The following is a 16,193-nucleotide window of genomic DNA, read 5'->3' as shown; positions in this document are numbered from 1 at the left end:
AATGTATAGGGAAATTGTTTCAATTTCATCTTCATATTCATATTATACCATTCTAAATACTTTCCATATAGTTTTGTCATTCTTAATGCAAGTAATTATATTTTTATAAATCAACGTAGATCCAAGAGCGATGTTTTCTGAAAATCATAATTGTGACAACAAATTTTCTTCTTTCTAACCGCTCTTCCTACGGAAAATGACAATAGAGGGAGTGATACTTCCTCTGACATTAGGATTGTGTTAGTAGATCAATCCCTAAATCAATCTCCAACATTCGAACCTTGACTCCTCAAGCCAAAATCCAGATGTGAACAATAACATACAAGACAACTTGAAGCTCAAAAAGGTAAATGACAGCCAAGAAATGTATTTCCCAAGGTTGCCATAGACCCAAATATGAGATTTGTTCAAATTGAATCGGAGAATATGTGTAGTATATGTAGGATCAAGCGCTTATTGGGAAGTTTCTAGGCATCTAGCCATAAGAAAAATCCCTAACCATTTGGGTTAATAATAAATGGAAACCCAAGGGCCATATCAAGCTTGAACTGGGAACCAAGAGTTTCTTCATAGTTATTTTCACCAATTTAGAGAATCATAATTGATTATTTGAGAATGGGCCATACATTTTCAATTCATCTAGATTGTATCTACATTTTTTGGAATGAGCAATTTGTACCAGATAAGTAGGATTTCATGGTTGCGCTTGTATGGATTCATATGTACTCACTTCCACGAGAGTTTTGGGATGAAGAAATCCTTGTTCAGATTGGGAATGCCTTGGGATAGTTTCTTAAAATATATGAAGTGACAAGGAACGCTAGATACATATCCTATGCTCGAATATGTGTGTATATGAACATTTCATAACCACTCTAAGAATCAATTGACATTTATTACCAAGATGAGTGATGAAAATAAACACTCAATTATGAGCGTATACCTTTCATATTTCATCATTTCCATGAATATGGACACTTGTATTGAGACTACCTTTTGGTGTCCATGCATACAAACTCAGAAGCATCTCCAACTCAGGACAAGGATAGAATCACCAAGGTTTAAAAAAAATGTCGAAACCCTAGGATCCCCCCATCATAGGTAAAGGCTTCAAAAGGAAAACTAGTGGAGATAAATTGGTATGATCCACTTGCCTCTCTAGAAACCTTTGACTCACTAGCAGCTAATCCCTCGATGAAATTCAATATGAAATACAATGTGGGCCTTTCCCAGGCTTTGGATCTTCCCTCATCAGTAAATGTTTCAACTTCACCCACACCGAAAACCTCTATTGCGTCAAAATAGTCACCACCTGAATCATCTCCTCAATTTACTCTACCCCTGGTGTATCTTTATGCACCGTAGGAGGGGGTAGATATCAGTAATGACGAAGTAGAGGATATGGAATTGGATTCAATAAATATTCTAAAAATTGCCAATGGATGGAAAGGAAAAGATCCATTCACACTCCCAGAACATCAACTGATCTAGGTGGATATTGGTGGCCACCCTCCATGTCCACTTGGACCCCCACCATTGTTTCTTTCAGCTTTTCAGTTTCCTTAATTGTATCATAGTTTACCATTTTTAGCATTTTTTCGGGTCCTGAACTTCCGGAGCCATTTTGAGGCCCTAAACGACATTTTTTGGGAAAACTGGGAGCAACATGGGTCAATAAACTATTGTTTCTCTCCCCAAAGTTGTAGTTCTCGAATAGATATTTCTAACGAGATATTGTGCGCGTCAAACAAAGATCGTATGCCAAAGTTATGACCCTGTGAAGTTGATCTACCAATTTACCCAAACGGGGCCCACAGTTTGGCGTTTCATCTTCTAGGGTTAGGTTTTTGGATGTTTAGGGTTTTCCATTATTTCTCAACAATAAATATTCCTTCGAGCCTCATTGTAACACAATTCAGAGGCATGTTAGCCGCCACATCTCTTCTCAGAGATAAGCTACCATCGCCCTAGTTAGTTTATTTCAATTTCTATTTGTAAGCATATTTCAGTATTTTACAGTAATTAAATGAAGTATTATTTCTGCTGCATCTCTATATGTATGGTTATATCTATAATTTGTTATGTTCCTGTTTAAATCCGGATCAGTGGTATCAGAGTGGTCTTCTCTTTCTCTGTCTTTCTTTGCATGTCCCCAACAAGGTCGGGATATAAGGAGTTAGGGATTGAATTGGTCAAACCTTTGCAAGACCAGCCTCACAAATCCCGACAGCCTCCCATGGCGGATGAAAAGAAAGACGAGGGGGCAGGAGATCCTATCAAAATCTTGCTCGAAGAGGCCCTTGAGCGACAAAGGAACGCGATGATGGACAACTTTGCCCAGATCCTTCAGCAGCTACCCAGGGGCGACACATCTACTTGCAGCAGCTACTCTAGAAGCACCACGCCCTTTAAAGTACAAGTTAACTTTGACATTCCCATATTTGAGGGTCAGATAGATGCAGACACCATAGATAAATGGTTAAATATGCTAGAAGGGTATTTTTCTGTTCATGATTTTTCCAGCCAGGAAAATATTACTTTCGCTCTTCTCAAAGCCACCCCCCACGTCAAGGACTGGTGGGAAACCTACTGCGAGCAGAAGGATGAAAGTACGGCCTCACTATTTTTAGCTGCACCCACTTGGAATTCATTCTGGACTGCCATCAAGGAGCAGTACTACCCTGTTAGAAACTATGAGGATCAATACATAAAGTGGACCACGCTGCGGTAGGGAAGTGACCAAGAAGTGCTGGAGTTTTCCAATATTTTCCATACCCTTCGCACAAAGTTGGGTATTAAGGATTCAGAGCAGCATTTGGTACTCAAATACCGTGGCTACTTGCACACATACATCCAGGAAGAAATAGAATTCCTAAACATCTCCTCGCTTGGCACGACATACCGATATGCCATCAAGATCGAGCAAAAGTTTAAACAGAAGAAGCGAGACTTTGGATCTGCGAATCCGAAGCAAGGGAAAGGTGCCCCCAAACCACAGAACAAAGGACAAAGCCAAGGCGGGGCGACCCAAGACAACCAGCCAAAGCCGCAAGCAAAGACTAGCGCCAGAAAGCCAAAAAAGGACACGGGAAAGTGGTGTGAGTTCCATTAGAGCTCCACTCACAACACAAGTGAGTGTCAGGCCAAGTAGTCACTGGTGGTTGAGCTAAAGGTTTCAGAATCAGATGCATACTCCGACTCTGAGTCAGAACCCAACAAGGGGAATGACAAAGGGAAGCATATTATCGATGCAGAGCCCAATGCCACCGTTGCCACCACGAAGATCCAAAAGGAGGAACTTGAAGATCTAGAGGAGGAGGAGTGTCTCTTCCACTCCCAGATGTGGGTAAAGGGCTCCCCGCTACAGTTCGTTGTCAACAGCGGGAGCCAAAAGAACCTCATTTCGGCAGAGGTCATGAAGCGGCTGGGCTTACCGACCATAGCACATCCACAATCACACACCATCGGGTGGCTTCACCAAGGACGAGATCTTCGTGTGAGCCAGTAGTGTTGCTTTCCATACAAAATCAAGCCCTTCACGGATGAGGCATTGTGTGATGTTTCTCCACTTGATGTTTGTGATGTATTATCAGGACAACCATACTTGTGGAAGCGACATGCTATGTATGAATCAAGGCCCCGTGCTATTATTGTTACTTTGGGAAATAAGTTGTACAGGATACTGGAGGTAGCACCGCCTACCGCCACCTCTTTCGTTACTACAAAACAATGCAGTATGCTCATTTCCAAAACCGGGAAATTTGTTTTCTTGATGATACGCCCTCAAGAAAAGAAGAAGACAATGGCCATGACATCTAGACAGGGTCCCTCCGCACGACAACTATAGATGGACAAGGTCGTGGAGGAGTACGAGGACATCTTCACCTCCCCCGCAGGGGTTCCTCTACAATGTCAGGTCAAGCACTCCATCGATCTGACCCCAGGTGTGCCGCTGCCCAATGGACCAATGTATCGACGCTCCATTCTAGAGAATGATGAAATCAAGAGGCAGATTCAGGAGCTGCTACAGAAAGGTCACATCCGTCTGAGTTCATCGCCCTGTGGGAGCTCAACCGTGTTGGTACAGAAGAAGGATGAGATTTGGAGACATTGTATTGGCTATCGGGTGTTGAACAAGATCACTATCTGTAATAGGTACCCGATCCCACAGATTGATGACCTCTTGGACCAACTGAAGGGGGCAAAATATTTCAACAAGATCGCTTTGAAGTTAGGATATCACTAGGTACCAATCGAACCCTTTGATTTGTGGAAGACTGCCTTCAAAGCCAAGGAGGGCCTTTTCGAATGGTTGGTTATGCCTTTTAGATTGACGAATGTTCCTACAACCTTCATGAGGCTAATGGATGACATCTTGTGGCCATTCACCAACTCATTTGTAGTGGTATACTTGGATGACATCCTGATCTTCAACCAGAGTTGGGAAGAGCACCTCCACCACATCCGATAGGTTCTCCAAACACTGCAGCAACACAAGTTATGTGCCAATTTGGAGAAATACACTTTTGGCATGACCCAGGTTCAGTATCTGGGATACATTATTGATGAACGGGGGGTGCATGTGGATCCAACCAAGATCTAAGTCATTCGGGATTGGCCATCTCCAACCACTCTGATAGAGCTACGTAGCTTTCTTTTCTTGCCAACTTCTACCACAGGTTCGTGTTGGGATTTTCTCATATCACTTGGCCCTTGAGTCAAGTCACCAAGGGAGGAGCGAAAGAAAGATTCTTTTGGTATGAATCTCAACAGAAGGAATTCACAGAGTTGAAAGATCGCCTATGCTCGGGACGAGTGCTCACATTACCAGACTTGCAACAACCATTTGAGGTCGAGACAGATGCCTCTGACTATGCTATTGGGGCAGTCCTTACTCAACACGGGCATCTAGTGGCATATCACAGTGAGACACTTTCAGATATAGTCCGAAAGTATCCCACTTATGACAAAGAGATGTATTCCATTTTGAAGGCCTGCCGACAATGGAAGCATTACATTTTGGGGAAGGAAACGGTCATCCACATAGACCACTAACCCCTGCAGTTCATATAGACCCAAGGAAAATTGCAGAATGATCGCCATCAGAAGTGGTCCACATACCTGCAACAGTTCCATTTGAATATTAAGTATAAGAAGGGTAGCACCAATAATGTTACAGATTTCCTCAGTCGACCACCGATCATGGCATTAACCACCGTGCCAACTCTTGTGGGCACGAGACTTCTGATTGGTCACTTCTCTACAAAAGCAACCTAGAATTCGGCCACACATACCAGACGCTCTTGGAGGGTTAGCATGTTCCATATTTTCACCTCCAGGATGCCTTGTTATGCCACCTGGGTCACCTTTGTGTTCCTTCAAGCGAGCATGCCAAGATGATTTGGGAAGCACACTATAGTAGGGTTGCTGGGCATTTCGGGGTCGAGAAAACGGTGGCAGTACTGCAAAAGTATTTCTATTGGCCGAATCTTCGACAGGATGTCGGGAAGTACATCAGATCATGCATTGCCTACGCCATTTCCAAACCAACCATTAAGAAGCAAGGCCTCTATACCCCACTGCCTATCCCTAGTCGACCTTGGGAATCCATCTCCATGGATTACATGTCAGGTCTTTGATGAGTGCCAGTATTGTAGCAAGGATGTTGCAACTCCTAGGCTACCAGCTTTACTTATAAACCCAGGGTTCGTACAAACTTTGAGGTGACAATGCTATATGCACAAGTAAAAGTGAAGGTCCTGCCTGTTGTCACTGTTCATCCAGCAAGAGACCCCAGGGGTTCCAATATAGACTTCTATAGAGTCAGAAGAAGCTTGATTCTTTGATGGAAGAAGAGCAAATTTATTCTAAGAGAGCTACTCTACTGCAGTAATGAGGAAAACAACAACATGTAATGCTAAATCACACCATATCCTAATTAACCATTTAAACAACTATGCTAAGTAGAATTTCTAAATCAACACTAACCTAATGCTGCTACCTAAGTTACAGAAGTAAAGAGAATCAAACCATACTAATGTGTGAGTAAGAAAACTAAACTAAATATATTTTCACTTTTTTGGTTTTCTTTGGTAAAATCAAGCATGCAATTTAGTTGTTCTTGTGGATGTGACAGGTGGATGGAAGGTGGTTGAGGATGGTTGGAAGGTTTAGGGAGTGGTTGGATGGTGTGGAAGGGTCCTAGGAGGATTTTTGTGACTTCCTAGAAGTTCCCCATCAATTTGGCCTCAAAACAGGTCGTTTCAGGAAAACCTACAGGATGTACTAGAAACCTACAGGATGATCCTGTAGGAATCATAGGAAACCTACTGAATACAGCCGAAATCTAGTTTTGAGGTGTTGGGAAGCTTGGAAAAGGTGTGTGATGAGTGGGATAGGGTGTTAGAAGGTCTAGGAACACTCAGGAGTCAATATCCAAGAGAAGAGATGGCTATATTCGCTCAATGTGTCTAGGGGAAGTTCAATGAAAAATGACAAAAAAACTAGTGAGGGTGATGGTGGACCAATAGATGGTTGAGGTGGAAGATGGATGCTGGTGATGAAGTCTAGACCTCCTCCTAAAGTACCTGCAATGCTTAAAATGTGTGTGTCTTCCAATAAATATACAACAAGATACATTCTCATAAACTAGAAAAGCATGAATCAATTGCCCATATTATGCATGAAGAAAGTGCTGAAGGAAATGAGAACATGAGTGGGATCTTATTACAGAAAGAGAGTGCTAGAAAAATATGACAATGAAATGAACCAAGTACTGAATCAAGACAAAAAACTCCAAAGCTCATGCAAGAACTAGAAATATGTGTTTTTGGGGTTGCTAAAGGGTCTCTTCCTCAAGTCATGGTCCCAGAGGGAGGAGGTGAGGCCGAGACACCTGCTGACAACCTTACGGTGATATTTTTCTCCTTGCTAACTTGCTAATTGAAAGAAGGCACAAATGGAAGCAAACTAAAATACAACCAATCTACTCTACACTGTTGTAATGGAAATGCAACTACTTAAGCAAATGAACAATTAAACCATGAATCTATGCTAGCATACATGTACAATAAAGAGGATCCTTGGCTACTAGGGTTGGGTCCTAACCCAAGAGCTTTAGCCCTTTGAGTTAGCTCAGCGCTGGCTCAAAACAAAACTCATTCTTATTATCAAAACCATGGATTACATAAAAAACTGTCACAAGTCTTGCAGCTCAAAAATAGAGTAGAGTTTTACAATCAAAAATCTGAATCCTACTAAGGTCCTAGGCCTCTCTACTTATACATCTGAAGTCTCCAACGAATTCCTTAAAATTAGGGAGGCTCGACTCCCAAACTCGAGATAAACTGGTGCTTTGTCTTTCACTTGCTCGGCTGCCTTCTAGTCCTCATGATTTGGCTATTTGCACTCCGAGATGATGGAGGAATATTCGAATGGAGGGGTAGTAAATGAGGAGGATTTACCTCCTATAATTCCTCTCCCTTGTCCCATTCGAGTTTTTACCAAGGCCTGTGCCAAAATTCCTTGCTTTTATCCTTTAATCCTGCATTAAATGCACATTAGACCATAAAGCAAAATATCCAACTCTAACTCATCTCATAAACAAAATATAATCAAAAGTATGCAATATGTTGTGATAATATTTGGTTTGACTAAGCTAGGAGGTGAATTAAGGCCCATATAATTACCCAATGATGAGGCTCATCATCACCCCCCTACTAAAAATGTTGCTCATCCTTTGAGCAACTTAGTCAATGTCCATGTCCTTCATGGCTCTAGTAGCCTCTCTGACATCCCATGCCTCTGCTGTGGTCTCTTCTTCTTGTTCATAGAAGCCTACTTTCTTTTCTACTTCTTCCCACTGCCTCTTTTCCTCTTCTTATTTTCTCCCTTCTAGCATCCCTAGGAGTAGTGGTGGACTGAGTTTTATGCCTATCCAATTGACCTTCAACCTTTGCATTGATTGCTTATACATAGGTGTCTTGTTGAGTGCCTCTCTCAACCTTTGAGGGGAGTGGTATTCTCTGATCTTCAAGCTGTGTGGCAGTGTGTTCCATCTCCTTAGGCAGGCATGTATACTATCATCTCCTAGCAGCCTAAACATATCCTCAAAATGTGAAATTGCTTGCTCTTGGGCAAGCAAGATATCTAGGTTCCAGCTGAGGATCATTTGCAATCAGATTGTGGGTGCTGATTAGGGCCATGGGATTTGATTGTTCAACTCTGATGAAAAGAGGTTCATTTTTCTCTCTCGCCAATATTCTTTTCATCTCTGCAGCCCTTGACTCCTCATTGTTCATCCACAATGCCAAAGCCATTAATTGTAGGTCTCCTAGCTTGACATTAGGATCCCAAACATTCATGTCCATGAGGGCCATGTTGTGCAGGTAGAACTCAGCCATTTTGGCCCTATCCTCTAGTGTACTTTGATCACAAAGATCAATAAACTACCTGTAGTCCTTAAATGACATGGCACCCCTTTGTGCTAGTGTTTTAATTTGAAATTGCAGCCACTATTCTTTGAGGTAAAGAGCATAGGATTTAGCTAGCATCCTACACTGGATGAACTCCAAGGAGAGGCTAGCCATACATGGTAGTTGGTTCTCCCTTCACTGCAGTTGTCCCCTCAACCATGCATTTTCCCTCTCAAGTTGATCTCTCATTATTGATTCTCTGTCCCTTAAGCCACTTAGCTCTTTGCCCATCTCTTTGAGCTTCTCTTCCATGTGCCCAATTTCTTCCACCCCTTTTGACTTGGCGATTTGCATCCATCAGTGGGTTCTAGCCCTCTCCTTCTCAAGTTCGAAAAACAATGGGATGGCAAATTTTTGAGGTATCACCCTGCCTCCTTCAATAAACCGGTAGTAGGAGTCTAGGTTAGGTTGGGGACTTGGTTCCTTTGTTTTAGGGTCTTCCTCTTTTGTTTCTTGCTGCTCCCCTACCTTGCTTTCCAATTTCTGTGCTTCCTGTAGTTTTTGCAGAGTATCCTGTAGGACTGTTTTTGCTTCCTGTAGGTTTTGCTGTGGATCCTGTAGGATGGCCTTACCCTTTAAGGAAGTTGATATGATACTAGGAATCCTTACATAGGTGATTGGTGACTTAGGGGAAGGCATTTTGTCTCTTGGTGTAAGGGAATCTTCAATCTCAATAGGGATTTTTGTTGATATTTGTGGCTTCCCTTGTTTGATTCTTGTGCTCTTTCTTGTTCTGAAATATAGAGGGGTTTGCCTCCTTTTCCCTTTTTGCTTGACTAGGGTGCTGAGAGTAGTGATGGCAGTTGCTACCTCCCTCTCATGGGCCTCTAGAGACACCCTAGGTGACTCCTCCTTGTGTTCTTCCCCTTTTATTTCAATGCCTTCTTCCTCTCTATTTTTCTTATCTTCTTCCTCTTGTTGTTCTTCCTCATCTCCATCAGTTTCTTCCTTAGTTTCCTCCTCTGTTTCAGCATCATCCTCCTTCTCTTCTCCCTCTTCTTCTTCTTCTGCTTCATCATGTTCCTCTGTATTATTTTCTTCTTCATCCATCTCATCCCCATCTAGCTTTGTATCTTCTTCTTCTTGTTTTGCCTCCTCCTCACTGACAGAAGGACTAACATCATAGGTGAGGGTTTTGATGTCATCCTCTGCTGGCAAGTCTCTGAAGACTGACCATGTTATAAGGATCCTGAGGTTTTGGAGGGCATCCTCAATGAGGATCCTGATCAACCCATGGTGAGCCAATTGTTGGGAATTCTATTCCTTTACTTTGTTGCTGGAGTCTATGATTGATTGCATCAAGAAATAGGGTATGCTGAGTCTTTGGTGAACTGGTGTCTCTACCCAAAATCTTAATTCTTCAAGGATCCTAAAGTGGTAGCCATAAACAACACTATATCTACCCTCACATGAGATATATTTGATGAGTTGGTAGCCTACCTCACTCCATGGGTATGGCAGACTGTCCCTCCTTACTCCATTTTTATCTTTTGTGGGTTCTTCACCTTCTAAAAAGAATTTTCTTTTTGCCACCTGACTGTCTGCTTTGTCTTCTTTTCTCCATGGAATTCCTAGGGGAAGTGTTGTGACCCTAATGATGAGCTCTGGGGTGAGATCTATAGTGAGCCCTCTAACTATAACAGTAGCATGGATTCTATTGTGTGGGGTGAGGGAATGAGCAAATTCTTGAGCCACCTCATCATCATACCCTGTGAATCTTTTGAAAAACCCCATCTAGTTGTGTCTTGTAAATATTTCAAGCACTTGGGGGTGTTGTTGTATCCTCACAGTGTTTGTGGGTTCTCTCCTATTAAACCCTCCTGTCATCTTGCTTGTGAGGCTTGAGGAGAAAATGAGAGGTTTGACACAAACTTTTTAAATTTTTGGAGGAAAACAGTGTTTACTGTGTATGTAATTTACATCCTACAATTGCTAACTCCACTAGATTTTAGAGCATTTATAGTTCATTTGCTTGTAAATGGGGATGGATTTTTAGATCCTACCTCCTTAGAATAGTGGCAGTGGACAATTCCCATGATATCCCCTCTTGAACTCTTCTCTGCCTATCCTATAGACTGCCTTTGTGTATCCTATAGACTGCTCCTGTAGACTGTATCCTGTAGACTGTTCCTGTAGGAATTCCTGTGCATGCTCCTGTAGAAATTCTCTTGCAGAACAATGGATCCTTTCTTCTAGTGGGTGGCCAGAGTTATGAGAGTGACTTGAGTGAGGGAGTTTCGAGGAGGTGGAATGCATGCAAACGATGTTTTATTTCCCTTTATGATGTTTCGGGGTGAGGTGGTGTGTTGGCAGCAGAGGTATGTTTCCATTTTTGGACCGTTGGTCTCCACTACCACCTCATCATTTCCTCTCCTCGTAATCATCTCCCACCTTGTAGATCCGTAGTTAACCACCTCTTGTCCTACTCCTCCTCTGTCTTTGAGTTGACTACAGCCACGTGTGAGAGGACACCCGGTTTTGCATGTGATGACTGAACGAAGGTGGCCAAGTTAACTGGCCACCTTTTCACTTATAAACCAACTATCTCGTAACCCTTACAACTTTTGATCAAATGATGCATATGAGTGAGTGAGCGAGATACTTACCTGTGGTCTCGATGCCATGTTGTAGTTGTCGAAGATCAGAGGTGCTGCGTTGTTTATTTGCTGCATGGTCATTCTTCTTTCTCCTCTTGTTGTCTGCTGATGGTTTCTTAGCTTTTGCAGGTGTCTGTGACTGAAGATTTGATGTTGCTGCTATTGTGGAGCTCCTGGATCATCCTAGTGAAGACCTGTAGCTGATGATTGACATTCTGTGGGATAGGGTACTATAGGATTTCCTATAGGGTGTCCTATAGCTGCTTCTTCCTTAGAATTTCTTAATCATGTTGCTGGCTGGGGTTGTGAGGATGGTGCAATGAATGGGAAGAGGGAGTAGGAGTGTGTGTGGAGTAAGGGACATTAAGGTGATGCTCTTACTCTCCTCTGTTTTTCCTTCTTTTTTTTTCATAACTGGCATAAACTGATCTCTTTTTGTTTTGGATGGTGATTACAGGGATGATGATAATGGACGAGGTGAGGTGTTAGATCATGTCTAGGATGAATTTTATGGACCCACCAACCCTACCATTCACCCTCGGATTTCTTCCTGTAGGTTTTTCAGGCTGCTATAATTCCTACAGGATCATCTTGTAGGTTTTTAGGGGATCCTGTAGGAATACAGGGGATCCTGTAGAAAACACAGTCTTCACCTAAACTGAAGCAGTGGAGTGGAAAACGATAGAAATGATGGAGTGATGCATGATAAGGAGTGGAGGAGATGGATATGTGTGAGGCAGGGTTCCCTTTGGATCCTCATTTTGCTCCTTGACTGTCTTTCTCGCCCACCTGCAAATAACAATTACATCTTTTTATCTCTTTTTTTTTTTTTTTTTGGAAAAACACCTACGCTGCCTCAAAGAGGTTTTCACCCTAGATGTTTGCCCTGGATGCCTCAAGGAAGGTTTTCACGCAGGTATCTTCTTATTCTTCTTTCTATTTTTTCTCATCCTTGGGCCGCCTCACGACGTTTTCAACCCAAAGATGGGACTCCGACGCCTCATGGAGGTTTTCACCTGAGTCCTTATTCTTTTTTTTTTTTAGTGACCTGATGAGGGAGGAGTTGGAACTTGCTCCACCATCATCACTGTTTTATTGATATTTTCAATGAACTCTTGCTTTGATAAAGGCCTCTTGTACATTTTCAATTGGTGTCCATTAACAAGAAATGGAATGGCTTCCTCATCTATAGTTCTGATTTGCACTGAACCATTATCATGGCATCTCTCCACCACATAAGGTCTGAGCCATCTTGTCCTTAGCTTGCCCTTGAAGTCTTTATACCTAGAATCATATAACAATGCCCAATCGCCCTCTTGAAATTGCTTCTCCTTAATATTTTTATCATGCCATATCTTCCTCTGAAGCTAAAATATCTCTGTGTGTAGGAGGGCCTGCATTCTGAATTCATCCAAGCCATTCAATTGGAACAATCTTTCTTTCTGTGCATGACTAAGATCCAAATCTAGTTGGGCTGCCATCCTTAATGTGTTATATTCAAACTCAATGGACAACAAAGCCTTTTTCCCATAGACCAGCTCATAGGGTGTAAATCTAGTGGTGGTCTTTTATGTTGTATTATAGGCCCAGGTGGCCTCAACTAGTCTCTCTGCCCAATCCTTTCTGTTGCTGCTCACTACCTTGGTTAAGATGCTTCCTAGTGCCCTATTGGTCACCTCCACTTGCCCATTAGCTTGTGGATGATAGGGAGTGGAGGTCCTATGCTTGATTTTGTGATGGCTGAGCAATTCTTCAATCATGTTGGAGGTAAATTGGTTGCCTTGGTCTGTGACTAGCTCTCTAGGGTACCCAAATTTGTAGAATACATTCTCCATTAGGAAATCAACCACCTTCTCTTCTGTTTCTACCTTAATTTCCTTGGTTTCAACCCACTTAGTCAAATAATTAGTGCACACAATAATGTACTATTTTTTCTTTGAAGGCTAGTTGATAGGCCCAATGATGTGCATGCCCCACTTGTCAAATGGCTCGAAAGTCACTTGAGGCCGTAGGGGAATTTCATCTCTTGGAGTAGGCTTTCCCATCCTCTGGCATCAATCACACTGACTAATGTACTTTTTCACATCCTGATGAAGAGTGGGCCAATAATAGCCTGCTTGTAACACTTTGAATGTTGTCCTCTTTGCTGCAAAGTGACCTCCACAAGGCCCATCATGACAGGTCAGAAGGATGTCAAAAACTTCCTCTTCCCTTACACACCTTCTCAAGATTTGATCTGGACCAAGTTTGAAAAGATTTCCCCCAATCTAGGTGAAGGGGGTGCTCTTCCTAACTATCTTTCTCTTTTCTTTGGAGGGAAAGTTTGGTGGGAATTGTGCTGATACCAAATAGTTTTCTATATGAGCAAACCATGGAGAGAGAATTGAAATAACAAACAAGTGCTCGTCTGGTAACTGGTCATCCACCATTCCTTCTTCACCTGCAAGCAGATTCACCCTAGACAAAAAATCTGCAACAAAATTTTCTTTGCCAGGCTTATCAACAATGGTTAGATCAAACTGTTGTAATAAAAGCAACCACCTTATAATTCGAGCATTCACATTTGGTTTGTTCATTAAATATTTGATTGCAGCATGGCCAGTATGCACAAATGTTTGATAACTTGAAATGTAATGCCTAAATTTGTTTAATGAATTCACAATAGCCAGGAGTTCATTTTCGGTCTCTGTGTAATTTAGCTCAGCGTTTGACAAGTTCTTACTGAAAAAATAGGTGGCATAGGGCAGTTTCTCCTCTACTTGACCTAAGGCTACTCCTATGGATTTGTGTGAGGCATCAACATGAATATGAAAAGGGAGGGCCCAGTTTGGGCCTCAGAGAATTGGTGTAGTGGTTAACTTACCCTTTAGAATGTCTAAGGCCTCTTGACAACTTTTTAATGATATAAACTCAGAATCTTTGGCCAAGGACCCAAATAAAGGAGAGGCCAACTTGTTGAAGTCCTTTATGAACCTTCAATAGTATCTAGCTAACCCCAAGAAACTCCTGATATTTTTCTACTTTTGTGGAGGTGGGACCCTTTGGATGACTGCTATTTTGTTCGGGTCCACTTGCAGTCCTTGCTGAGATATTGAATGACCTAGCACGGTCCCTTCAGTCATTAAGAATTCACATTTTTCCGGACTAAGGGATAGGTTCATTTCAATGCATTTGTGCAACACTTTGCCTAGGTTAGTCAGGGCTTCCTGGAAGTCACAACCATAAGGTGTAAAATCGTCCATCTAAATTTCCACCACATCATGTACTAATTCGGTGAAAATACTCAAGACCGCTCTCTGGAAAGTGGCAGGAGCATTGCATAGACCAAAAGGAAGGACCCTATAGGCAAAAGTACCCCAAGGATAGGTGATTGCGGTCTTATCCTGGTCTTTTGGGCAGATTTGGATTTGGTTGTACCCACTGAATCCATCTAGGAAAGAATAAAACTTCTTCCTTGCCAGGCCATCCAACACTTGGTCAATGAAGGGTAGGAGAAAATGATCCTTCTTTGTGGCTTTGTTCAACTCCCTATAATCGACACAAATTCTCCACTTACCATTTTTCTTGGGAACTAGCACTAAAGGAGAGACCCACTCACTGTCAAAGATAGGGTAAATGTGATCCTAATTTAAAGAGGAACACAATAAAATACAGAGATAACCATAAAGACAGATGTGCAGCAGAAATAATACTTCATTTCATTACTGTAAAATACTGAAATATGCTTACAAACAGAAATGGAAATAAACCAGCTAGGGCGATGGTAGCTTATCTCTGAGAAGAGATGTGGCGGCTACATGCCTCTGAACTGTTCTAAAACTGTGTTACAATGAGGCTCGAAGGCCTATTTATTGTTGAGAAACAATGGAAAACCCTTAACATTCTGAAATCTAACCCTAGAAGATGAAACGCCAAATTGTGGGCCCCGTTTGGGTAAATTGGTACATCAATTTCTCGGGGTCGTAACTTTGGCATACGATCTCCGTTTGACGCATACAATAGCTCGTTAGAAAGATCTATCCGAGCACTACAACTTTGGGAGTCAACACGGGTCCATGGACCCATGTTGCCCCAGATTTCCCAAAAAACGTCGTTTAGGGCCTCAAAACGGCTCCGGAAGTTCAGGACCCGAAAAACTGCTAAAAATAGTAAACTATGCTACAATTTAGGAAACTGAAAACACTGAAAGAGACAGTTGTGGGGGTCCAAATGGGATAGGTGGGTGGCCACCAACATCCACCTGGATCATTCCTCCCCCCTTAGGAAGCAATGGTCCCCATTGCGTTGAGTTCATCCCTGAGATGAGGAAGCTTCTGCTGATCTGGGTCTCTGGTGAGCTGTTCTGCAATCTCCGATGTGTCCAGAAATGGTGAGAAGCATGGTCGACGACGGTCCACATTGAACACTCGATGCACGTGAAGGAATGGAGGAATTCTATGCTTCAAAGCATTGTTTTCCGTAGCCTTGGTACTGGTGTAAGGACCATGTTGGAGTGGTCTGAGTTTCTGATGGGTTCTGGTAAGGCATTCTCTTTGCAGATGTAACCAAACTTTGTCACCCACCTGAAACTTGTGTGGTACCCCTGTGGGTGAGGAGAAGTTGTTCTTGTGTTCTGTCATCACTGTATCTCTTTGCTGCTGCTGCTGCGTGGAGGAACCCTTTGCGGGGGTCATGGATGTAGCAACGATCTTCCCCTTACTTTGGGAGTGAACCAGACAGATGAATTTCCTGGTTTGTGATATGAGCTTGCTGCCTTTCTTGGTAGTGATCAAAGAGGTGGCGATAGGTGTGGCTTCCTCCGGTATCCTGTATAATGAATTCTCCAAAGAAATAATGACAGCGCGAGGCCTTAACTCATACACAGCATGTCGCCTCCACAATTATGGTTGGCCTAATAATACATCACAAACATCCAGAGGTGTAACATCACACAATACCTCATCTGTGAAGGGCTTGATGCTGTAGGGAAGGTGGCATTGCTGGCGAACTTTGAGATCTCGTCCTTCGTGAAGCCACCCGATACTGTACGGCTGTGGGTGTGGTGTAGTCGATAGGCCCAACTGCTTCACGACCTCTGCTGAAACGAGGTTCTTTTGGCTGCCACTGTCGACAATGAATTGTA

The sequence above is a fragment of the Pinus tabuliformis genome, chromosome 5_1 (genome assembly GCF_031772625.1).
Source record: "Pinus tabuliformis cultivar Carrire ecotype Pingquan chromosome 5_1, CPIR1, whole genome shotgun sequence".
Taxonomy (NCBI): Eukaryota; Viridiplantae; Streptophyta; class Pinopsida; order Pinales; family Pinaceae; genus Pinus; species Pinus tabuliformis.
This window is presented reverse-complemented; position numbering follows the sequence as displayed.